General features: G+C 40.6%; 1 long non-coding RNA gene across 1 annotated transcript; it reads left to right on the top strand.

Annotated features, from left to right (window-relative positions):
• Window positions 1-911: 911 nt before the first annotated feature.
• LOC140924227 (uncharacterized) lies at window positions 912-8,666 on the top strand. Its single transcript, XR_012164215.1, has 2 exons — window positions 912-1,009; window positions 7,070-8,666. It is a non-coding gene; the product is annotated as an uncharacterized lncRNA (long non-coding RNA).
• Window positions 8,667-13,660: the final 4,994 nt, after the last annotated feature.

The following is a 13,660-nucleotide window of genomic DNA, read 5'->3' as shown; positions in this document are numbered from 1 at the left end:
ACAAATTGAGGGCGTTACATGCGCTAGAAGACCTAGAACCACTTTTTAAAATTTTCTATACATTTGTCTGTTAAAAAATTCCAGGGAAAAATTACAGAAAAATATATGGAAAATCTAAAGCAAGCCTCTGGAGAAATTTAAGCACAGGTACGCCCCGAAAATGTTTAAGTACCATCCTTTGCTTTGTAGCTTTAGTTTACAATTGATATTTTTTCAGAAAAGCCGTTTCACGGAAATTATTCGACATTAGATTCTAATACAAACACTGTAACTTCTCACATGTTTGCCTACTCGTCAAGATGGCGTCCAAAACTGTGACAAGGTCTATTGGCACAAATAAAAAAGTCTGAAGCAACCAAAAAAAGCGCCCACCCACTCTTAGCCTTTGTACAGCCACCCCCTCCCCTCAGAAAAAATGGGAGAACACAGGCTAGCCCCGTCTCTTTTCCGTCCCGTGAAAATCCGAACGAGAAACTTTTTTTATTTGGCCTTCTCTGGTGGTCGGCCCCATTTCTGAGCTTTCTGATGCTTGATTTCACCTTTCTTACAAATCAACTGTCAGAGTGGTGTGTATTCTCTAGCACGTGCAAAGGAAATTGAAGAATCTTGGTTTGGCCACAGGGCACCCACACAATCTGTTTGTGTAGCCGTTCCATATAATATGGAACAGTCAACGGCGAACTCAAATTCATTCAAAATCGCTCAAAAAACCGCTTTTAAGGCAAAAGGACGACTATACACCACAGGCAAGGTAATTCAACGTTTATTTATCATTGATTTATATACATAGTTAGCGATATATCGCTATCATGAAGTGAAGCAAACGGTAAATCCAGTACATTTACTATAAAATAACAATCGGCTACACAAACAGATTGTGTGGGCGCCCTGTGGTTTGGCTGAACATTAATCACGAATATCCCACAATTCCTTTTGGTTTCATTTATCAAAGACGATTGTTGCTTTGCTCGTTTGATTCTTTGCAGTTGTCGTTTTGAAGATTGTAAAGGTAAGTCCAATGTTTTTCTCTCAAAATCGAGGGCAATTTTCAACGATAAATAGCCTTTCGTTTTAAGACAGTTCACCGCCCGGGAAATAGAAAGCTTACGATTATGTACGATGGTTGGCCGGTTTGTTCGAGACTCGAGTCTCCAGTGTCGGAAAAGCCTGTCCCAGGCGTCCAGATAGTGAGCTCCATTGTTTGAACCACTCGCGATTCTTGCTATATTTGAGGCAGTAGTTTAGCTATTTCTTCTTCGCTTAACGTGTGAAATCTTCTACCATTTTCTCCAGCTCATTCCTTCAAAACCACTGTTCCAATGCCTACTGTGCCCGTGTCTGCACAGGTAGCCCAAGCTCGTAATAAAGGTTTACCAAGGTTGGACACTCCAGCGAAGCGGCCCAACTGATCCACCCAAGGACAACTGCGGTAAATTCACTCCAACTGTTCCAATCGCCTCCAGATCCCGCCTAGGTAACACATGATAGTTCTCCTTTCCATTCGTTATCTTGCTTCAAGACGCCTTTGCACCAAGAGCAAATCAAAGGTCACAAATCTCTGCAACCATTCCCTGAACCTTGAACTTGAACCTTGGCTTGAACTCAGGGTGGGAGACAATCTCTTGCTTCAGTTGTTTTCTTTCTTGGGTATTGATGTCAACGGGAGCAAGAGACTGTCTCCCACCCCGAGTGTGAGTAATTTGAGTCTCAGGCCGGGTCGCTATCTTTCAACAGTAATACGGAGTTCAAGCCAAGGTTCAGTCAATGGCTTCAGAAGGTAAAGGTTGCAGAGATTTGTGTCCTTTGATTTGCTCTCAGTGCAAAGGTGTCTTGAAGCAAGATATGAAATGGAAAGGAGAACTATCGTGTGTTACCTAAGTGGAATTTGGAGGCGATTGGAGCAGTTGGAGCGAGTTTATGGCCGTTTTCCTTCGGTGGATCAGTGGGGCCGCTTTCCTGGAGTGCCCAACCTTGGTAAACCTTTATATAGAGAGAAAACAGTTTACATAAAAACCCATAAAACGGCCATAAATCGGCCTGTGGACCACACAGGAGAGACATAACACACATTTCAAGTAAAGTAAGCTGTTTTTTATTGAAATCCTTTCATTTTTGTATGTTGCAGAAATGATAGGTTTTTTTCCCATACAAATCCTTATATTTCGAATGTTATGCAACGATGCCAATGTTTGCCGATGCTCATATTTCGAGCTTGGGCTGCCTGTGGTGTCTTCTATCAGTTATTAGTACGTTATCATTTTCATGCCATCAAAAACTAAGATCAAAATCATCGCATGGCTGAAGCTAGGAACTTCAGTCAGCAGCACTCATATCCCACCCCCTCAGACTACTGGGGCATTTCAGTCTCACCGTGTGGGTGGGACATTGCCGGGAGTAAGGCTTTTGCAAACCCCTGCGTTTTTTAGATGCATATGTTTTCCAACTTGAAATCCGTCTGCAGCTTATGGAGGATTTTACTGGAAAAGCCCAGCAATTTTTTGGCACATTGGCTTGTCCATGAAAATAAATGCATATCAAGCCAGATCTTGTATAGCAAGATAGGGATCGGTCAAGGTCAATCTGCATATTGAAAATCAGCGATCATTCAAGACACGCTTCATAGCCCTCCTATTAGTGCTTAACTCTACAGTAGAGTCTGTTGGCTCCTGAGAAGCAAATTCTATTAGATGAATTATTTTCTTTGTGCATGATCGTGGTACACTGATTTCCTCAGCGCCCTTTTAAAAACCTTTTCTACATATGGCTTTATCTTTGTTAGACCTGCAATCATACAACACCAGCTCTAGATTCGTCAAATTGAAATAAAGCTGTTGTGCAAATTACAGTTCAGTGGCCAAAAAAGATAAATTAATGTAAAGACGCTGTGCAAACCGCAAGGAAACTTATCAGGCCACAATGACTGATAACAGCACCATTCAAATTTAAAATGCCGAAAATGTGAGGTTATGATTTATTGAACGTTTTAGGTTTATAAATGGCCACATTGTCACAATGAAAGTGGGAGTACTCAACTTGGCAATGAATGAAAACTGTTGTAGTGTTGATTGGGGACAGTCATGGGGAGTGCGGGATTTGCCCTCTTTTTTCTTTGTCACCACAGGGAATTTTTTTGCTGCTTAAAAATCGAAGTCCCCAGACTAGGTATTTGCTATTAAATGCCAAAGGGTTTGCCTTTAGAAGCTGTAATTATTGAGTCTGACATGAATTGACATATTTAAGCAATAGACCACACTTTCTATTGGTTTACCAGTGTGATAACCCACGCCGAATGTTGGGAGAACACGAAGAAGGCTTGTAAATAGCTAGCCGAAGGCGAGTGATTTACAAGCTTTTCGAGTGTTCTTCCAACATCCCAAGTGGGTTATCCTGCTGGTAAAAACATAGAAAGTGTGGTCTATTGCTTTTATAAAATAACTTTAAAGCATGTTTCAGTTTTCTATCAGTTTACTGGCACAATAAACCATAGGTTTTTAACGAATCAGAACACCAGTACTATCTTAGTTATTTTATAACAGTAAATAAACAACCTGACCAGGTCTGAGGCCTGTGCAACTTTCTGCTACTGAATCATTTTTCAAAATGTTTAACAAAAATTTATGTGGCTCAATATGGGAACAGCATAGTTTTTGTTCCCCTCTGAGAGGCACAAATATGGTGATCAGAAGTAACACAAAATGTCTAGTTTGACCACAATAAATGTGATCAGTTATGTCCTGCAAACATGCAATGGGGTGGTGATATGATGAGGTCCCACTTGTAGATAGATCCATAGTGGAACTGCAAATGTTTTTTTTTCTTTCCTGAAGAGTCATATTTCCAGCTAAGTTACCATTTTGGTCAGAGTCATTATGGTCAAACTTAATCGGCGATGTATTGACAGTGTGTCTTAATGGAAAAGTGTGCAGGGAGGGGGGGTGGGTCTGATAACTGCCATATATGGTATTCTGCCATAGTGTTGTTTCATTGGTTAGACAATTAACATGCACGTAAGATAGATTTCATTCATCTGCAAAATGATAGTCTTGGGCCTTTAATTTAATTTTGGTCATTTACTGGCTTAAACCTTGAAGCAGAACATGTTGCAATGGGTTCTTCTCGAAGAAAGTTAAGTGGTGGAAAATGATTTAAAGAGTATTACTACAGAGGATGAAAATTGGATTGTGTTATCGCAATCATTGCCGAATAGTTCCTGAAAACCTCATGAAGGAAACAAAGTTAACTATTTAAATTATCGATTTTCAAAGAGAAATTTTTTTTTTCTCCTTTTCAGGACGGCATACTATTTATATTTACCAAAAGAAAACAAAATGGAAGTTTCCTCTCAAAATGATGCAATCTTTCATGATTTTATTGTGATAAACGTGAATTTAAAAGTTTTTTCAATCAAATGAACATTTAGCTGAAGTACCTGTTGTTAGCCCATAAGATACAAATACAGGCTCTCTAACACTGAGTGTGAAAAATTTTAGATGACTGTAGGCAGACTTTCCAGTAGGTCACATTTTATGACCTTAAAGGTTAACTGTAATACAAGCTTGACCATTAGCCAGGGCAGAACACTTAATGCTATTCAAGATTTGCCATAATGTTAGAAATTTTTCAAGGTTCTTTGTGATTATTCCTGTTGAGTATATAATTTCTAAAGGCTATTTTGAGGTTAGAGATCCATTGCTCAAGATCAAACCTTTGCTCATCATAAACACTGCATGTTGTTTTGTTGACGAAGCAGCATGGTAGAGCAGTCTGTGTACTTGCATCCAGAAATCCCAAGTTGTCATTCCCGGCTTAACTCTGGATTTGAATCTCTTTGGCCCCAGTTGCTCAAAAGCTGGATAGCGCTATCCATCAGTAATTATCTCTATCCAGTGGATAAGTATTAGGGAAACCAATTGGACTATCCACTGGATAGAGATTTATCCGGTGGATAGCGCTATCCACCTTTTAAACAACTGGGGCCAAGGCTAACATGGGACCCCGTAAGACCGCTGGTACAATAAATTCTTTTTATTATAGCAACAATACATGTGCTGGTTATAGGATGTGTTGGTTGGTTAACCCCAAGCATCCTGGCCATTTAAAGTTATTTAATTTTCCAGTATGGCACCCACTTAAGGTCGCAACCGACCTTGTTCATGATTGAATTCAAAAGGCAAAATTTTGCTAGTGCTACAGCTTTTAACACGCATACATCTAGACAGTTGCTGATTCACGATTAAAGTTTGCCAGCAAGATATAATCGTTTCAATTAGTGAAATCTGTCATCTCTGAAATTAATGCCAAGTATATCTTTTTCTAAGAGCGCTCTTCAAGAATTCCGTTTCTGTCATGACCCTTCAGTTTACAAACGTTACTCCTCTGTAGTACCAGGTCGTAAAGTTAAATATCTGAGTGAATTCTTGGACACAAAATTGTCGGAAAAGACAAATTTTAAGACTTCGAAAAGACACGAGTTCCAAGCAAGATATGTAATATGGTAATTACATTCCACGTTGTAATTTGTTTATAATATTTCCAAAGCCGGAAATAAACGTACAAGGAATTGCAGTTTTTTTATTTATTTTAGAAAAAACAGTGAAACAAGAATAACTACCTTTCCGAACGCATTTGTTACTTTTGAGTACTTTTTTAAATGCATGAACTGAAGTGTATATTGGCCCCATTCTGAACGATCCATCCTTGTGTTACAAAAATGATGTCAACCTGCGAAGGATAGACAAGAAAAGGCTGCAATTTGCCATCTTCGTTGATAAAATAGAGGGCAATACAGTCGAGACTCTCCTTGTGACCACTGTCATAAGCGACCAGGTCTAGTTGCGACCACCTTTGTGAAACCCGGTTTAAACTGCGACTTAAACTTTGTAATGAAAAGCTTTCGTAAGCGACCGCGACCACTTTTGGGGTTACCCAACTGGACTTTTCCTTTGTTTTTAAGCTCTCGTAAGTGACATTCAGAGTCTTCTTTATAAAAATCAACACTAATATTTAGATTTGGGGCTATTTTGGTCTTAAGCCCCGTGCAAACGGACGTAACATTGTTGGATGTTACATGTTTGGTCCGTTTGCACACCCTGTTGCATGTGGTTGGATGTTATTGCGTGTTGTTGAGCAAAGTTTGAAACCGGTCAAACTTTTCAGCCAACAACTCCCAACATTTCTTTTCTTTCGTGATCGCCGAAGCGTAGCGCAACAATGTTGGATCCGTTTGCACAACTCTTCCAACATTTTTGGGGCCGCGCACGCTCATTACACATGGTTAACGAAGACTTATGGGTTGTATCCTTCCCACCATGCAATGCAGCTCCAACATTGTTGGGAGTTGTTGCATCCGTTTGCACACCACTGCCAACATACACGCAACAATGTTGCGAGTTGTTGCGTCCGTTTGCACGCAGCCTAAAGACACTCATTGAACATTTATTCCTTTTGTTTTATCTTTATGAATTATTAATGAGTTTCTTAAGCTCTCGTAAGCGACCACCCTCTATTGTTGAGCTATTTTGAAAAAATAGCTCATATGTCAGTGGTCTAAGCGTATATCTTCTTCTAATCAACGTTTGGTGAATTGATATTTATTTTACTGTAACAGTTTGTTTAATCTTGCACCAGATGTATCAAGGAATGACAGAGGAAAGTGAATATACAGCATGAGGATCGATTCAGCTGAGCGTTTCGCCTTTTCGTTCATGTACAGCGATACCCAATTTCGCACAAAAAAGTAGTTTATATTTAGGGTGAAAAAAGTAGATTCATAATTCTTGGTACAGTTACACTGAAGCATTCAAATAGCTCATGCACGTTAAACGTGCCTTTGTGTTTACCATGCGGTCGCTTACGAGAACTCATTCTCGTAAGCGACCAGCTGTAGTTGCGACTACGTTTTCAAATTTCCGAGGTGGTCGCTTACGAGAGCTTCGACTGTATACATTCATTTGTACTACAGTTTTTTAGACTGCTCCACGAACAAAAAGTTGCCTTTGGCTGTATTCGAAACCATTAGTAACTATGTTGTTACTCTTGTTAAACTAAATCCCAACCTTTTTCTTTGTAGAAATACAAGAGGACAAATAGGAAAACCTGTATTCTTCACATAAAAGTTGTAAGCAATTGAGGAACCTTAAGAGAAGGACAAAGAAACAAGCCGTCAAACTGAGTACGTAGCAGCGGCAAAAATGACAGAGACGAGACCGTATAAGTGCAAGTATTGTTATAAACGCTTTGCCTGGTCAACAAGTTGCCAAAAGCACGAACTAATTCACGCTGGTGTTAAACTTCATAAGTGCAAGTATTGTGACAAGGGCTTCAGCCAGTCCTCATACTGCAGGCGACATGAACTTTTACACACACAAGTAAAATCTCGTAAGTGCAAGTATTGTGATAAGCGCTTTAATGGGTCATTTTCTTGCAAGGTGCATGAAATGTGTCACACAGGAGTGAAACCTTATCAGTGCAGTTGTTGTGATAAACGCTTCAGGCTGCTCTCAGATTGCAAGCGACATGAACTAACACACACAGGAGTGAAACCTCATAAGTGTACATATTGTGATAAGTGCTTTAGACAGGCAACACATCGCAAGCGTCATGAATTCACACACACAGGAGTTAAACCTTATAAGTGCAAGTATTGTGATATGTGCTTCGGCCAATCAGCACACCGCAAGGTTCATGAAGTGACGCACACCGGAGTGAGACCTTATCAGTGCAAGTATTGTGAGAAGAGGTTTGGCCAGTCATCAACTTGCAGGAAACACGAACTTACGCACGGGAGTGGAAGCTGATAAGTGCAAGTATTGTGTAAAGTGTCTAACTAATCATTAACTTGCAAGAAAGACGAATTTACAAACACAAGTGAAACCTTAAACGTACATTAATTGACATGTACCTCAGTCCGTCATGGCATTACAAGCAAAGTGAACTTGCACATTTCAGTGTACCTGTTATGATAGGTTCTTTACTGAATTTTTGCAAGCAACATGATCTTAAGCGTGATGGACAATCCTTAAAGAATCTAATCAGTTATTTGAATGGAAGGGACACGAACGTACTTACAAACGAGTCATCAAGACATTGATGAGCCTGATTTAATGGAGGCCTTGTAAAGCAGTTATTTTGGTTGATTTTTTTTCTGCAGGATCAAAGTTGTCAGGAGCTTCTCACGAAGCACCACCACAACACATAATAATAGAGTCACATCAGTTGGAAGTGAATCATGAAGTTTGACATGTGACACTGAATATCTGTCATCTGTACCGCTGGTCAGATCACAGGTAGGTTATGAGACAACTCTCTCATTACCGTTGTTGCAGTTACTGTTCTGAGATGAAAAAATGTTTTGAAATGACGTGAAACTAATAGGCTAAATCCTTAAACATTTTTGTTTCAGTTTAGCGTTAACTACCAGTTCTGTTGCATCAAGCTTCAGTCACTTTTGGTTACCAAATTTAATTAGCTTTAGTAAATATCGACTACTTCGATTGGTCGATTTCAGTCTTTTAACCGGTGAATCGCCATTAGGGACTTTTTGGCACTTGGGTGGCTTAGAAAGTTGTGATTTTGTTCTTATTGTGCTGATTGTAATTTAAATATCACTGGTATTTAATTTTCGAACTCAATCTCTATACAGATCGATTAAAACATGTAATCTGAGATATTGTTCTCTCCCCGTCTAAACCTGAAACCAGCCTAATTCCTGTCAGAAATAACAAACAAGCTGCCACTTTAAAACGGGGCATTCGCTTATACGGCTCAAGGACAAACCTTTTTAGGGCGCGATCGTATTCTTTTTTGCCCAACTTTCGTTTTTCCCTAAGGTTCGAAAATGACCCCTGTTTTAAAAACCCCTTCAAATATAAGCGCCCAGAAACCGTCTGCCCCCAAATAAAGCCTACGTCCATCGCTGTTTTGTTTGAAGTTGGTAGCTTCAGAAGAAGTCCTCAGTCATTCGTAGCAAGGATATGTCTCGCAGTTATAAAACCTTCAGTTCTGTGAGAGCTAATAAAGTCCGACAAGATTGCTCGATAGAAGTCATCTGTCCTAAAGGCTAAGAGTCTTTCACAGATGTTGTTAAATACAGAAAGGACTGTTACAGGTCTCTACTTGGCTTTACAATCATCCCTCTTAAACACCGGCGTGACTTGGCGCGCCCCACTTTTCCAGTTTCCAGCGAGACTGACAAAACAACATAGAACTTTTTACGATCTACTTTACATTTTTAATGAGTGAGATATTTTGAAGCCGTATACACGAAGAGCATTTTTTAAGGAAAGAATGTTTACCTTTTAATTCATGATCTCTTCCATGATTTTGAAATAATGTTTGACGAACAAAAGCTAATCTGGAGCTAAGAAAACTCGAACGCACTCATTAATCTATGATTGCTACTACTAATAATTTAGTAGTAATTTTTCACTAGGAAACTCTCTCACCAGGGTGATTTTCAGAGAGGTCCCGAAAATAGAAAAGATAAAAAGATAAAAAGTATAAAACGATAAAAAGCCACAAAAAATTTCGTACACTAAAAACCAGTTTCTTTGACTGAATGGCAGAAAACCGTAAAAACAGATGCCTGAGCTCTAGAGCTCTAAAGTAGTGTAGACCTTCATTTTCGTGAAGTAGTAGAGAAAATAAAAGAAAGCGGCAAAAAAAAAAAAACGAAAATAGAAAACCTACAAAATGGGCCGGAAAAGTATAGCGGGATAAATACGAGTACGTGCACATCTAGGGCAAAACTTCAGAAATATTATAATTTCTTCAAATCTTAGTTTAAAATTGCTTTTAAAGGTTCTTTAGATAAATTTCTTACCTGAATCAGTCTACATTTGCCTAAAGAAGCATTAAATGCTTTGCGTAAAATACAATATACAATCGGAACGAACTTTTGAAACACCCTGTAGACTGTTCCAGTCTTTAACAGCTTGATAATGGGTCCTTTGTTTTCCCCAGTTTCTTCTTACACGTGTCAGTCTTAAGTTAACTTTGTGACGTGTATCGTAGCCGTGTACGTCTTCATTTGCCAATAGACTGTGGGCTGAGATCACATCAACACATTTATAAACATTAACACATTTATAAACGTAAAGGCAACGATGAAAAAGCCTACGTCTCTCCAAGGTTAACCAACCAAGGGCTTCAAGCTCGTCGGTAGCAGATGAGTGAAACTTGAAGGGCGGTCTAATATAGTTTTGTTAGCCTTGTTCTGTAGTTCTAAATTGTTCATTAGAACAGCATTGCCCTTATCCCCCCAAAGAATGTCGGCATAATCAAAGATCGGTAGAATGAGACTGTTATTCTTAATCCTACTTAAAAGCCCTAAGCGTTGATTTATCTTCGTGGAAACATATTCAACCTGCTCCGTCCAGGTAAAATTTGAGGACAAAGTTACACCCAAGTACTTAAAGTGTCCAACGCTCTCAACCTCTTCGTCAAATATTGAGATAGATATAGCGGTGGCAGCACGCAATTTGCGATCGCTGCCGATAAGCATGGACTTGGTCTTCTCGACGTTAAGTGTAAGCTTGTTTTGATTCAGCCACAGAGCTATTCTCGACATATCTTCATTAAGAGCATTCTCGGGATCTTTTATTTTAGAGGAGAAGCAGTACAAAACAGTATCGTCCGCATAAAGGGATACGCTACAGTGATTGACAACAGTAGGCAGGTCATTTATGTAAAAAAGGAAAAGTAAGGGCCCCAGGATGTTCCCTTGTGGTACAACATAGGTAAACGGTAGAGGATCGGAGATCTCTTGCCGCATAGGGTGCGCTGCTTCCTATGACTGAGGTAGGATGAAACCACTGAACAGCATTAGGAGTTAATCCCAAAAGTAAGATAACTTGGCGAGCAGGATACTGTGATCCACAGTATCGAAAGCCTTTGACAGATCCAAGAATACAGCTCCACAGAGATTCCCGCGCTCCATGTTACTAAGAAGGTCATCGGCAAAACTTGCTTGAGCAGTAACCGTTAAATGTTTTGGTCGGAAACCAAATTGCTTCAACAATAAAACCAAATTGAGGAAGTTCAGACAAAATCTCGATGGTCCAAAGCGGATTTATTATTCTTAAGACAAATACAAGGAGGTACGGACTCAAAAGGGATAACGTAGCTAGATCTAATGTTCTCTAACGCCCAGGGAGGTGCCCTAATATCGACCCAAAACTGGATGTTTGCCTTTAAGACGCCCTTTAACTGCTGGCGGTGCTAAACCTTGTTCATATTCAAACATGTTCTATTCGTAAAAGCGTAAAAGATCAGAGTTATCTAGAGACTTATCTTCTAAGAATTCCCGTAATGTCTTTTCCTTGCTGCTGCGAACGCTTGCTTGAGAGAAAATCTCCGGAACATAGCAGATCCGACACATGAGAAGAAAGGCTACCCCCCAAAAAGAAGGAAAACTGTCGTGATGAATGGACTTCACTACCAACGGAGTAGGTTCGGGCAAGCCTAACCGGGCACTCTCTCCACCAGTGTCCAAAAGGCACTACAGAAACGGCAAACTCCTCGCAAGCGCTCGGAGAAATCAGGAGCGTGGAATTGTTGTCTACTGGTTGCACTCGAGAGCTGCCCACGCTGGAACTGACCACAGGTGCCGAAGGGCTGAGAATACGGCAGACTTCATCTTGCAGGTGTTGAGAATTTTGGCGTCGAGAACGGATACGATTATTTTCACAAAGGGCTTCCCTTTCAGCAGCACGAATTCTTTTGTCGTCCTCTAAATCATTGGGCCACAGCGTTGCCCTCGCAATGTTGAACCGTTAGCCAACCTCCGTCGGAAGAATCAGTAATTCGAATCTTTCTGTTTCTCTCCTTGAGTGACTGAATCGATTTGCCTATCAACTCAGCGGCTTTCGCCGAGTCCTGATCCTTGATAGACTTAGATGAACTCTCGAGCAAATCCAAAATCTCAAGATTAAACTTCAAGTTCCGTTCGTTGACTGGAAGAACGAACTTAAGCGCACTTTCGTTCTTTAGCTGCTGACTGGCGGATAGAGCCCCTCAGCGTGTAAGTGGCTTTGTCGAACTTAGCCGAAAGTCTCTATTATGTGCCTTAAGTTGCTCAAGTAAAAACGTACGAAACTCTGACAAATCGTTGCGAGTTACCACTCCATCGCCTTCCTCCTCACCGGGAATCGAGAAACGAAGAAAAAGCGCAAAATAAACAACTCCAGATAACTGGTCGGCGTCAACTGGTGTGAAATTCACAAGGAGTGGTTTATAAAGGATCTAATGATCCCTATGGGAACTGAACTAAACAATGTAATCAACAACTAAAAGAAATACAGTTCTTTATGCTATTGTTTTTCAAAAATCTACTAGGAATCACGATTTACCAGATTTGCTAAGATTACCCTAGTTAACCAGGCTTTTTGCTCAGTTGGTTCAAGCCTGGTTAAACTCTGGTTAATCTAGTACTTTAAGAGCCTGGTTTAGCCAGGTTCTTTATGAGAAATCGGGCTAACCAGAAAAACCCTGGTAGACCAGGGAAACTTGGTTCACTGACTTACTTTAAGAGCCTGGTAAAGCCTGGTGTCCAGGCATGCCAAGCTAACTAGGAATACCCTGGTTTAGCATGCTTTTTGCATACATGGTTCAAGCCTGGTAAGCCTTGTTCATTCAGAATTTCAAGAGCCTGGTTTTTCTTGTTGTTAGAATGACTAGGCTTACCAGGAATACTCTGGTTCACCAGACGTTTTGTACATATGGTAAGCCCTGGTAGGCCTGTTTTGACAGGGGCGGATCCAGGACTTTTTTTAGGAGTGGGTGCACTCGTCTCTTGCTCTACTTCAACACCAATAAACCACATAGTTTTTTTTTGCAAAATACTAGTTGTATAAGAAAACCGCAGGTCATCTTAGGGTAGGGGGGGGGGGGGGGTGCGCACCCCCTGCTTCTTCCCCCTAGATCCGCCCCTGTTTGACAACCGCAAAACCCCGGTTAGTACACGGGAGACGCTTCCCTGGTCCTTGCTTAAGGCTATGTGCTTATAAATGTCCGTGCAGACACGATATAGAATGAATAGCATCGGCACAGAATTGGAACAAGTCATTCACACACATCGAACATCGTGCCGGATCAGCAGTTGAACGTTCTCTAATTCCCAATCCTCACTCCTGAACATTTACTTCCGTCTTAGTGGCTTCCAGTCCGCTTCTCTATTCATTCACTTCCGGTAAGGTTCAAATACTTTTCACAGTTCACCAACGTGTGGCACAGAACATATCGGATATGTGACCCACCATTCTCTAGATCAGCGCAACCAAGCTTCGTTCCGTTACAGAAATCGACCCGAAATCACCGTTCTTATGTGTGAACCGAAGCCATATCAGGTAAGGTTTTCTATCCAGTAGCATAACGGTGTGAACCGGGTTCCTGTATGCACACAGTTCTGGGGCAGTCTACTGCTTTGTGCTCGCTGCTAAGGTCATATTTCAAAATGGCGTCTGACAGGGCGAAATACACAACTACATATCGGGTACTCAACGTGTGAGCACAACATTTTTTTGTGAAGGTACTTAGGCACCGATTCCCGGGAACCAAGTGTGGACAACCCACACTTCTTTTCTTCTTTATCTTACTTGTATACAGTTTCTCTGAAAGGTTTTTCAAGACCTTCGCTTGCTCAAAGCAGAATAATCGCGAAAAG

Source organism: Porites lutea, chromosome 14 (genome assembly GCF_958299795.1).
Source record: "Porites lutea chromosome 14, jaPorLute2.1, whole genome shotgun sequence".
Taxonomy (NCBI): Eukaryota; Metazoa; Cnidaria; class Anthozoa; order Scleractinia; family Poritidae; genus Porites; species Porites lutea.
Note: the sequence above shows the minus strand (reverse complement) of the source record. Positions and strands in the feature narration are given on the sequence as shown.